Source organism: Drosophila kikkawai, chromosome 2R, assembly GCF_030179895.1.
Source record: "Drosophila kikkawai strain 14028-0561.14 chromosome 2R, DkikHiC1v2, whole genome shotgun sequence".
NCBI lineage: Eukaryota > Metazoa > Arthropoda > Insecta > Diptera > Drosophilidae > Drosophila > Drosophila kikkawai.
Genome location: NC_091729.1, coordinates 5,363,602 through 5,376,313, shown reverse-complemented (window position 1 = coordinate 5,376,313; position 12,712 = coordinate 5,363,602). Strand labels below are relative to the sequence as shown.

Below are 12,712 nucleotides of genomic sequence, written 5' to 3'. Positions count from 1 at the left end.
GTTACATTAATAGAAGGTTATAAAAGGAAATATATAAAAGTTTTATATTTATACATAGCATATAATACTCTTTGCTTATATTTATAAAATAATAATAATAATTTTTAAGGGCAAGAATAATACTTTATGGTAACGTAATGGTCGTTTGAAAATAGTAATTGAATGGTTAATTCGATGCAAAACGCGCCACTTTTAAAAAAATTGGTATGGGAAATCAGCTAATTTTAGCTTGATAAATTTAATAATATATAAAGGCCTGTTCTAATTTCCACTCGGAAGGGAATTTGATAACATTTGCGGATTTCCCTTTAACATAAGCGAATTTCCCTTGGTGATTTAAGGGGGGATATACATGTAAGCGGTCAAAATTTGGCCATTTTTCGTGAATTTTTTTTATAAGAAATAGTCAAGCTATCGTCGTGAAACTTTGGATATAGTTTAAAGTAGAATCAGAGATGATAAAAAAAAATTAGTTATAAACAATATTTTACAAAATGGCGGACTTATGGAACATATGCCGTAGCGCCTTGAGCTTTGAGTTGCCGTGCTATGGACACGATAGAGCTCGTAATTCCTGTCCGAAATCCTTAAACTAAATTTTTTTGTATTCATTACACCTGTATCTTCTATTTGAACCTAAAAAACCAAAAAGAAATCAAGACAAATAAAATAAATTTTGATTTGAAGGAAAAAATGCCATTTTCAGGTGATCAGTTTTCACTTCCCACCCTCTTAAAAAATAGTAATACTCAGTTTTATAACAACCATGTAGGTTCAAATAGAAGATAATTTCATGCTGATCATAATAATTTTTGATTCACTCCGATATGTTACATAGTTTTTTGTGAATCGTGTCCATAGCATAGATAGAAGTGCAAAAATTAGAAGCTGAGAAAAAGACGTTTAAAGTTTTTAATGCGCCCACGTTAACCCTTGTGAACCTTGCGTGCATACTTGATTTGAGGCACTTAGAGTTGGAATTCGATAATGAAACTTACACACTATATTCTTTAAATAATAAACTATTTTTTAAACCAAAAAAAAAATGTGCCCAAAAAATTTTGGTTTACATGTATATTCCTTAAGGAAATTTTTTTTAATTTCCCTTAAATTCCCAAACAAAATCAGCTGGTCGCTTTCAACAAAAGAGTTTGCCTTGTCTAAGATTTGCTAAAAGGGGCTGATCAAATTTTGGCCCGCTGTAGTCTCCAACTCATAAATAGTAATGAAGCACTAATTTAATTAATAAAATCGAAGTAATAAGCATTTACGACAGGATATAAAAATTTTGAAATATTTGTAATTGCAATCAGCTGTTCTGGTGGAAAAATGCTCAAGAGTAGAGTTGCCGAGGGTTTACAAAAAATTCCCTTCGCATAACACTTAGTTGAGTTTGCATATTAAATTGGCTGGTATTTTAAACAAAAACACTTCTTCATATACTTTACCCTAATAGCAGATTTTTTAATTGTAAAACAACATAAGTAATTGTTCAAAATTAATCTTAAATATATGCCTTTATTTTGTGAAACGCTGACAACTTTTAAATGGTCCCTCTTAAATACGACACAGCGGCGGCGGATTTACAATAATGTTGAAGGTTAGAATCGAACCGATTTTAAGGCGCACCCACAAAATAATTATTTATAAATCAAGGGTGTTAGTATTAGCTGATTCAATTATGCAATAATGTTCCCAAAACCTCAAGGAATAAAATACAGTTAACATTTGTAATTTACATAATAGCATTGTATTTTAAAATAATTAAATTCGGATTTTGCGGATTTAAATCCGCCGGAAAGTTTCTAAGCGTTTCGCCTGCAAATTAACAGAGACTTAACAGAGGGAAATACGAATCCGTAAGAATTTTTCGGATGTGAACACTAGAACAGGTCAGGGAAATCCGAATCCGAATAAATTTTGCGGAAGTGGAAACTAGAACAGGCCGAATAATGTTTATTTTAAATTTTGTATTGAAAAATATGTAGTGTTTAAAAATTTACAGGGAATCTCCAAAGTCCCATCCAAAATAAGTGGTTTGCGGAGAAGATCCTAACTGTCAGCAGAATTAATTGATATCACAAAATATATTGCAGTCCTTAAATTAAAAATGTGCATAACTTAGCTCCGCCAGTTTCAGCGTTTCTATGTCCCCATGTCTTAAAACTTAAAAAACAAAATGTTTAATTGCTTGATGCATACATGTTTTGTCAGTATATCTGTCGCCTTCCGCACCTAATTGTTATGGTAAAACTTTGACTTTATCATTGAAAGGAATTTAGATTCAATTGAATTGGCTTCCCTAATTGAAATATATTGCTGACGATTACACATATGAGTTACCATATCAATAAACTGAAGGTCTAAATGATTGTTTAAGACGAAAGCTGTTTCGGAATTAGCCTATCAGTAACATAACATTTTAAAAAATACAAGAAAGAAAGCTAAGGTATGCTTTTATGTTTTGTGTTTTAACTCTATTTAATATGTCAATTTATTTTGTGCTGCCGTTTGTCCTGTTTTTGCATATTTTGCATTTTTGTTGTGCCTTTTCCGTTTGCCGTTGCTTGCGCCGCACAGTAGCGCCTTTTCTCATTTAGCGTTGCAAAAATCATATCTTTTCAACCAAATAAGGTAATCGAATAATTTAAACGGCATTGGACAGGTAATTGTTGTAAAACGTATATATCTACTGCATAATGTACCACGCCCACAAATTCGCCTTTATAAAGGGTATGTTTTTATGTTTATTTTTATGTATTCGCTCAAATAAAAATAATTTGAAAACTGAAAAAAAATTGTTTTTTTAATTCAAAGTGTAACCGCATAGCGCTACAGTTAGTATATTTATTGGTATGTATGAAATCGTGTCGGTATTTTGGTATATTTAACCCTGAGTAGTTTTGGTTTATGTCGTTGCAATTTCGCAGACGCAGCCGATGAAAGTTAATTCTGGTCCAGGAAAGATCCACGTAACTTATAAACATAGTGTAGTCGGTGGCTTTCATCGGCTTCAGAAGTTATAGACTACTTTAGGCAGAAAACGGTGAAAAAATTGACACCTGGCAGGTAGCGATTTACCTGTACAAGCCCAAACCAAAGTGCCGTATTTTTTAGGTTCTCTAATAGTTTATACTATTACTTCACTTCTGCTGTGCAACTGCACTTTAATATTTCGCTCTTTAATAAATCTAATTTATTTTTATTTTTATACCCTTGCAAGGTATTATAATTTTAGTCAGATGTTTGCAACGCAGTGAAGGAGACTTTCCGATTCTTTAAAGTATATATATTCTTGATCAGCATCAACAGCCGAGTCGATCTAGGCATGTCTGTCTTTCAGTTTCCACTTGAACTAGTCTTGTACTTAACTTGTAATTATTTCAGAAATTCTGTTTTTCTTTTCGAGTCTTAATGAGCCAATTGCAATCTCCAAGGGTATACAAACTTCGGCGTGACGAAGTTTGGCTTCGTTTCATTTTCGAAATTTGAATGTCGATCAGTGTAGACGTGTTATTGATCGCTCAGCTAAAAAACAAAAGTGGTTCTAACCCAATGAACTTATAACAACACAACCTTATCGAAAAAAAAACACATACATACAAAGGGATAAAATACCTCAGTTTAGGATTAAGCTGGGTGCCAGAGACTAAACATGAAAAGAAAAATGCAGTTAACCATATATATATATTATTTATTATATATTAATTATATATAATACTTTCTACACTGAAGAATCACAGCACAGGAGCCGAACAAATGAAACGGCTCTTGTTGCACTCAAAGATAAATTGATTCTGCTTCTGAGCAAAGCTCAATTCAAACTTCGAAAGTGGAGCTCAAACAGTTGCGCCCTATTGAAATCATAGCCAAAGGAGATTGGTGAGTATCAGAGTTAAGCCTTAGAGGAGGACAGTTCATTTCGATTTGTTAAAGTACTGGGATTGCGTTAGGAACCACAAAATGACTATATTTTCTTCAAGATAGAAGCCCCAGGAATTAGAACTGCTCTTACGAAACGCATTTTGCTTTCGGAGCTAGCCAAGATCTATGATCCTCTGGGTTTGCTTGCTCTGGGCCTATGCGTCCGTCATGTATAGTCGCGTCGAAATCAACAATGGATATGCTGCCATTCTAATAAAGTCAAAAACTCGCGGCGCACAGTAGCGCCTCTCGAAATTTTTACTGGCGCCATCCATATGTCAACTGGTGCGTTAGAATCTGCTATCGTTTTTCGACTTCCATTAAAAATTTTATGACATTTCATCTATTGGAAGTGAGGTTATTGCGTTTTAAGTGTCAGTATGTTTTTGTCATCGGTGCGAAAATGAGCTTCGAACAAAAAACCCAATATTAACTTTTGTTTTAAAATTGGTAAAATTGGTTTTAACTTTTACCGAAACGTTTCAATTGATGAAACAAGTTTTTTGCGATGATTGCCTATCCCGTAGCAGAGGGCACGAGTGGTTTCAACGTTTTCAAAGTGGTCGTGAGGACATAAATGATGAACATGTGGGCCAACCAAAATCATCGAAAATTCCATCCAAACTGTGCGTGAATTCATAAAAAATCAGCCGAAATCATTGAAATTCATGGAAATAGAATTGAACATCTCCAAAACATCGATTTATCGCATTTTGACATTTGTGTGTATATAAGATAAAATATATAATAATTCAGTTTGATCTATTTTCAACATTATTTCGTATAAAATAACTTTATTTCAGGTTAAAATATCTAACATAATATTAATTATAAATATGTATATATCGTATGTCGCTTTTTTTCAAAATTGAGATTGAGATCACTTCCCTGTGAAATATTATAACTGAAAACCCTATAGTTTCGATAAAGTTGAGTGCTTCCTAAGATATTAAATAAAAAAAAGGCATCTCCTGTAAAATTGAAAGCAGTGAAGGAGACATTTCCGATTCTATAAAGTGTATATATTCTCGATCAGCATCAACAGCCGAGTCGATCTAGCCATGTCCTTCTGTCCATCCGTTCGCATGTTCGTCTGTCCGTTTCTACGCAAACTAGTCCCTCAGTGTTAAAGCTATCTGAATGAAACTTTGCATATAGTCTTCTATATACTCTCACTCCTATATATGTCAAAACGGGCCGGATCGGACGACTACATCATATAGCTGACATACAAATGTTCGACAAATTTTAAGAAAAAAAATTGTAAATTGGCTTTTTTTCAACATATTTTTATCTATTTTGAGATATGGGGATTTTTTATTATTTCAGAATATGGGTTTTAATTTTATGAAAATCGGACGACTTTATCTAATAGCTGCCATAAAAACAATCTAAAAATGTTATCACTGAAACTAACCGCAATCCTTATAAAAACTATTTTTTATTTTTTTACTTACTATAAGGGTATTTAAACTTCGGCTAGCCGAAGTTAAGTTATTAAGTTGCCCAGAAAGGATCGATTCTTAATGATCCAATTGCGATCTGCAAGGGTATACAAATTTCGACGTGCCGAAGATAGCTTCCTTTCTTGGTCTAGTTTTAAATTAAAAGTTTGGCATTTTCTGTACATTTACCGATCGTTCACTGCAGCTCTATTATTATAATCTCCCGGTTTGCTTAAAATTAAACCGATATTTTGAAAAAGTAAATAATAAATATATCTCAGGGTAGAGAAAAATATGCGGAAAAAAGCAGTTACTTGTAATTTTATTTTCGTATAATTTTTCTAAAATTGTCATAGTTACAGTGAGTCACAAAAGTAATATTTAGATATTAGGTTAGGTTAGGTTTATCCGGACGGCCACGCATAGGCCAATATGGCCCTTAGTTATCCGGGGAAATTCCTGGATGGACCTAGAAACTATTTATGCGGGTTTCGAGATCCTTGAAGATCAAAGTGTTTTTCGCAAAGGCAAGTTCGCCTGGCTTCCTCCTGGAGGCATCTTCTAGCGATGCCATAACCGGAAAATAATAAATCATGGCTTTAAGCGCTGTTCCGATAGTTTAAGTGGATAAAGGCGGTGTTCATTTTTGCAGCCTATAAATGTACAGCTGTGTTCACTGAAATAGCAGTGCGACAGAGGAACAACTTCAAAACGTTTTTTTGTACATATTCCTTTTTGCAAGCTGATCTATTGCACATTGTTTTTGTAAAATGGAACATAAAGATAAGAATCGAGAAAAAATTCCGTAAGATTTGCTCTATTTTTATGTTTTATTGATATTTTTTCACATATGCAGCTCGTTTTGGCCGATCACTGAAATAGCAGTATTTAATTTTCTTTCGCAAAAAGTGCCGAAATTTCTATTAATTTTGTAAAAAATGAGTTTAATTACGGTCGTTATTATAGTTTATACTATAATACACCTTTACAAAGCAAAAAAAATTATTTTCGTGGGCGCAGGACCTCACTGCTCCATGAGAGAAAGGTATCAGATTACTTAGCCTACAAAGAAGGGCAAAACATGTAAAGAGACTCCAAATCTTTCAAATTGTTATTTTAGAATAGTTTATAAATCATAAAATATGAACCGAACCCAAAAAAACCGAGGTACGATTCGCAAAACCACAGTTGTACAGGCTCGACGCGTACTTCGCTTCAGCAAAGCTCGTCCTTTTGCATCCTCTAGGGATATATGAGCGGGAATTGGCTTGGGAATCAGTCATGGGACCATTCGCCGGGGACTTATTGAATAAATTTTAGATTCGCGAAGTCCATGGAAAATGTCACTGCTTGGTTACAGGCATATCAAGGCCAGATCCGAGTTCGCCAATAGCCATTTGAACTGCCACTATTCAAATGGCGTAATATCCTTTGGACAAATGACTCCAAACTGGTTTTATTTGGTGGAATAGGACAAGACAATATGTCCGTCGACCTCCAAATACAAAGTACCACCCAAACCATACGCTGAAGACAGTAAAACATGGTGGCCTAAAAATCATGGTTTGGGTATACTTTTCATACAACGTTGTAGGTCCCGTATATATGATCGGTGGGATCAAAAACCATTATGTTTATGTCTAAATATTAAAAACTGTCTTGCAGCCGAATACTGAGGAAAATATGCCATTAATTTGGACGTTTTAGCAGTACAGTGACCCTAATCATACCATCAAGGTGGCCAAGGAGTGGGTTTTTAATGAAAAAGTTGATGCAATGCCATTGCCTGCACAGTCCCCGGATATAAATCCGATCGAAAACTTATGGGGGACATCAAGGGCTACGTATTAAAGAAGTTTCCGACTTCTAGGCCACAGCTTTGGCAATTTGTGCAGGAGGAATGAGGCCATATTCCCCTCAAGCGTTGCTAAGACTTGGTGGACTCCTTGCCACCCAGGTATGAGGCTATGAAAGCTTCTAAAGGCTATTTAACAAAATATTAGATCATAGTCAATTAGAAATAAAGAAGAAATAGGTTTCTTATACGATATTTTTAAATTTATGAAGAATTTTAGTTTTTCACTGCTATTTCAATGATCGGCATAATATAGACCTTTTTTGTTGTTATTAGCTATATCTTCTATAAGGTTTATGTTACCTAAATTAAATGATTGTGGTATTGTTAATAATTAAATACACTAAGCCTTTATGAAAAAAAATTTTATGAAAATAGTGTTTGTAATAGTATTTTCCAATCTTAAACGTGCAGGTCGTGGGGCACTGCTATTTCCGTGAACACAGCTGTATGTAATTCCTGTTTTTTTTAAAGAATTTTCCTATCTTCTCTGAGAGTCATTTACTGTATTCGGCCAAAAAGCGGTTTATTTTCCAGGGAATTTCATGATTTCAGTCGAAAACTACGCTTATTATGGTAAATGGACATACCAGAAATAAAGGATCAACCCTCATTGTGTGGGTGTAAAACCATTTTCTTCTGGAAATTGAATTGACTCGGAACCTTTCGGCATTTTGTAATTAACCCTTTCATGCTCAAATTAAACTGGGAACACATAGAAAATATTTAACGCCATAAATGATTAATAGGAGCCCCAATTAGCGTTCATTTTGATTTTCGATACTCTAAGTCCTTTGGTATGTCCTTACTGCAATGTTGCCTATAGGCAACTTTTGTCCATCAACACTCTTTATAAAACAATTTTCAAGCCCAACTTTATACTTTTATCACAGTCTTACCTATTTTAAAGATGTGTACGTACTTATTTTTTTAATATTTGTCACTAATTTTAGTTAATCACACTTTTTTCACGGACACTTTTTGGCACAATTTTTCGGCAGCTGTGGTCGCTTCGAATAATTAGTGATAACTGAGCACACGCTGCAGCTGCATTCGCAAAAATTACCAAAAATGAAAGAACATTAATAAGGGGAATCCCCCATAAAAAAAAAAGTTCACAAAAATTTTGAATCGTAACCGAAATTTAAATTTAAAGTCAATGTTGCCTATAGGCAACAGTGGGCATGAAAGGGCTTGTTAAGACCCATAATGACGACACTTAAATTTTGTGTGTTTTCCATGAATTCATTTGTAAAATTTAATCTCAACCATAATCTGGAAAAAAGAGAACTAAACGATGAAAAAAAAAATAAAATAAAAATATCCGAAGACTTTTGTGAGCATATAAACATTCTTTGCGACAAGTACTATTGTGACTCACTGCAAATTTTTTTTCTATATACAGTGAGTCACAAAAGTATTCGTTGCAAAGGAGGTCTTGAGGAAAATGTCAACTTTCACTAGCTAAAAGCTTCAAAATGTGAAAAAATGGATTACTATCCCAAAGATGTATATTTTGTTTAGCATATGACAAAAAAAAACTTAGAGAAAACTTTTTCAAAACAAGCTACAGACAAATATATAAAACTAAATCGATTTTTCTGAGATTTTTTTTAAATTATTTTTTCTTTTTTTCATGGGTTAGTGCAATTTTTTTCAGTATTCTGGTTGGGAATACATTTTAAAATTTAATTCATGGAAAAACACAACATTTAAGCGTCATTGTGGGTCGTAATCAATTACAAAATGCCGAATAGTACGGAGTCAAAACATTTTCCAGAAGAAAATTACTTTACACCTACACAATGAGGGTTGATCCTTAAAATATATTTCTGGTATGTTTGATAATAGTCCTCTTACCATAATAAGCGTGGTTTTTCTACTGAAATCAAGAAATTTCCTGGAAAATAAGCCGCGTTTTGGCCGAATATAGTAATTGAAAATCAGAGAAGATAGAACAATTATTAAAAAAAAACAGGAAAGGCATACATTTATAGGCTGCAAAAATTAACACCGCCATGACCACATCCTAAGGAACAAATGTATCCACTTAAACTATCGGAACAGTTCCTAGAAGCCATGATGAGGATGGTAGAAGCCCTAAAATAAAATCCTTGTTTTCACCTATCAATATGCCGAAGCTATTTTCTTTGATATAGCGTATTTGAACCAAATTTGAGAGTATTCAGGGCAAGTAATATTAAGTAAAAAAGGTTTTCAATGTTTAGGGATCGGATTGAGAAGGGATAGTTTGCCGCAAGCCCGGAAAAGCCCTCAAGTTAAAAAATGATACAGCAACAGTAAAGCACGTCAGAGTTTCTGTTCTAGTTTAGGGTGTCTGTCCGCCCCAGGAGTTGGAAATATGTTTTTTTTAGACAGGAATAATAATTGCTGATATATATTTTAATATATTAAGGTGTATTTTACTCTCTAGTGGCACCCTAATGTGTCCAGAACCCGACAAGTTCAATTTCCACCAGTACAATAGCGCCGAACAAACGACTTTTAAAATCAAGATGTGGGTGTTGTACTATTGAAACCAGACTAAAACTCCTTCACAGAGCCCAGACGTTAGCCCTACTGAAAATCTATGACACCATCTTAAGCTAAAATTCCAGGAACAGCGGATTTTTGCCGAAAAAGGAACTTAAAGATATAATGTGGAAGAAATGGTCGAATATATCCTGAAAGAGGTGCCCAAAATGGGTAAAGCCAATGCAAGGACGATTATAAGCTATTAAATAAAGCAAAGGATTGCACAAAAGATATAACACAATAAAAAAATAATAAATATTTAATGGCGAAACAAAAAAACGAATACTTTTGTGACATGAAATTTTTTAGTTCAAATGAATTTCTTAGAAAAAAACAGCAATGAAGCTAGATTTTTAACAACTTTTTGTTGTTTTCCTATTGTTTAATATCTGAGCAACATAAAATAAAAACTAAAGTTATCAATTTGATACTTAATCATTAAAAAAATAACATAATTATTCGTCGGGAACCTTGCAACGAATACTTTTGTGACTCACTGTACATAGCCGTTCGATCCGGCCGGTCCAACTATCTGCTAAGTTTCAATCCGTTAGCTCCAGAAATTAAAGACTTGTTGGGGTAAAAACAGAAAAGCGGAAGTGGATAGATCGACTCGGTTTTTGATGCTGATCTAGAATGTGTATTTATACATACAGCTGCGGCAAAAAAAAATAGCACTATGACATATATTTTTCTTTATTGATTATTTGTTTTATAACTATTCATATATTTAACTTGTTTAAGGCTTTTATTTTTACTTTAGGCTCTAATTTATCGAAATACACTGCAAGTGTCGTCGATAATAACATGAAATTGAAATATTTACATTAAGAATGTGAACGTTGAACATTTTAGGCGGCAACAAAAATAGCACTATTTCAAAAATAACTTAAGAAAACGAAAAAAAACGAAAAAAAAACCGGGAAGTTCTAGAATATTTGTATTTATTTGTATTCCTTATCGATATAGTGTATTAATATTTCGTTGTAAAAGCTTTGGCAGCAATGACAGCAGCACAACGTCTCGGCATAGAATTGACCAAGTTTTGACACCTTTCCCGTGGAATACTGCTCCATGATTCTTGAATGGTGGCCCAGAGCTCCTGATTAATCCTTGGTTTTGCATTGGAAACATATTTTTTTACATCAGACCAAAGATTCTCTATCGGGTTTAAGTCTGGAGACTGAGCAGGCCAATCCATTAGGTGAAGGGATGTGTCTTGAAACCACTTAGGAGCTTTCTTGCTGGTATGTTTAGGGTCGTTATCCTGTTGGAAGACCCACAACAACGGCATTTCGTATTCTGCATAAGACAGCATCACTGTTAGCAAAATATCGCAATAGATATGTTGATCCATAATACCTTTTATCCAATGTTTTGGACCCACTCCGTAATAAGAAAAGCATGCCCAAACCATGATACTCGTTCCACCGTGTTTTATGGTCTTGCAGGTGAAACTTGGGCGGCATTCCGAATTGGGGGGTCGCCGTACATAGGATCGAGATCCTCTTCCTCCAAATAGCACGATTTTGCTTTCATCCGACCATTGGATGTTTGGGCATGCTTTTCTTATTACGGAGTGGGTCCAATACATTGGATAAAAGGTATTATGGATCAACATTACTATTGCGATATTTTGCTAACAGTGATGCTGTCTTATGCAGAATACGAAATGCCGTTATTGTGGGTCTTCCAACAGGATAACGACCCTAAACATACCAGCAAGAACGCTCCTAAGTGGTTTCAAGACAGATCCCTTCACCTAATGGATTGGCCTGCTCAGTCTCCAGACTTAAACCCGATAGAGAATCTTTGGTCTGATGTAAAGAAATATGTTTCCAATGCAAAACCAAGGATTAATCATGAGCTCTGGGCCACCATTCAAGAATCATGGAGCAGTATTCCACGGGAAAGGTGCCAAAATTTGGTCAATTCTACGCCGAGACGTTGTGCTGCTGTCATTGCTGCCAAAGCTTTTACAACGAAATATTAATACACTATATCGATAAGGAATACAAATAAATACAAATATTCCAGAACTTCCCGTATTTTTTTTCGTTTTTTTTCGTTTTCTTAAGTTATTTTTGAAATAGTGCTATTTTTGTTGCCGCCTAAAATGTTCAACGTTCACATTCTTAATGTAAATATTTCAATTTCATGTTATTATCGACGACACTTGCAGTGTATTTCGATAAATTAGAGCCTAAAGTAAAAATAAAAGCCTTAAACAAGTTAAATATATGAATAGTTATAAAACAATTAATCAATAAAGAAAAATATATGTCATGGTGCTATTTTTTTTGCCGCAACTGTACATATGTAATGTATGTATGCAAATTTCCCTACTTCAATTATAATACCCTGTAAGTGTTTAAAATTAAAAAAAAAAAAAAACATACATATGTACATATGTATATACATACATAACATACATATATAACATACATATGTACATAAGTAGCTTTTTGCTAATTATCAATAAGATCTTGTCCCCAATAACATTGACCCAGATTGGTGCACATTTTCAATTCCATACATACAAACATATGTACATACATATTTACATATATGTATGAATCCATTTATCTATATATTACATATATGTATATATTACATATATGTATATATTACATATATGTATATATTACATATATGTATTTATTACATATGTATACTTATTGTTTATAAAGATATTAAACCACAAAACATTTCGTAGCTCGAACCCTATTACTAGAATACTGTCACATATATACATACATACATACATATGTCTGATAGCTATGTACATATGTATGTATAAATAGTGATAGTCTTAAAGATAACAAGAATAAGCGGGGGTGCTAAAAATAAATTAAATCTGACTTGGCGATTTTCCTTGTAATACAAGGGGAATCGCGTCATTACACGTCACTAAAACGACCATGTTTAAGAACGAAGCACGACTAAATAAATA

The 12,712-nt window shown here is 33.8% G+C and overlaps 1 protein-coding gene across 2 annotated transcripts in view; it reads right to left on the bottom strand.

Annotated features, from left to right (window-relative positions):
- The window catches only part of hrm (solute carrier family 16 member hermes), a 51,420-nt gene that overhangs the window by 38,202 nt on the left and 506 nt on the right, over positions 1 to 12,712 (bottom strand). The gene's annotated exons all lie outside the window — the stretch shown is intronic.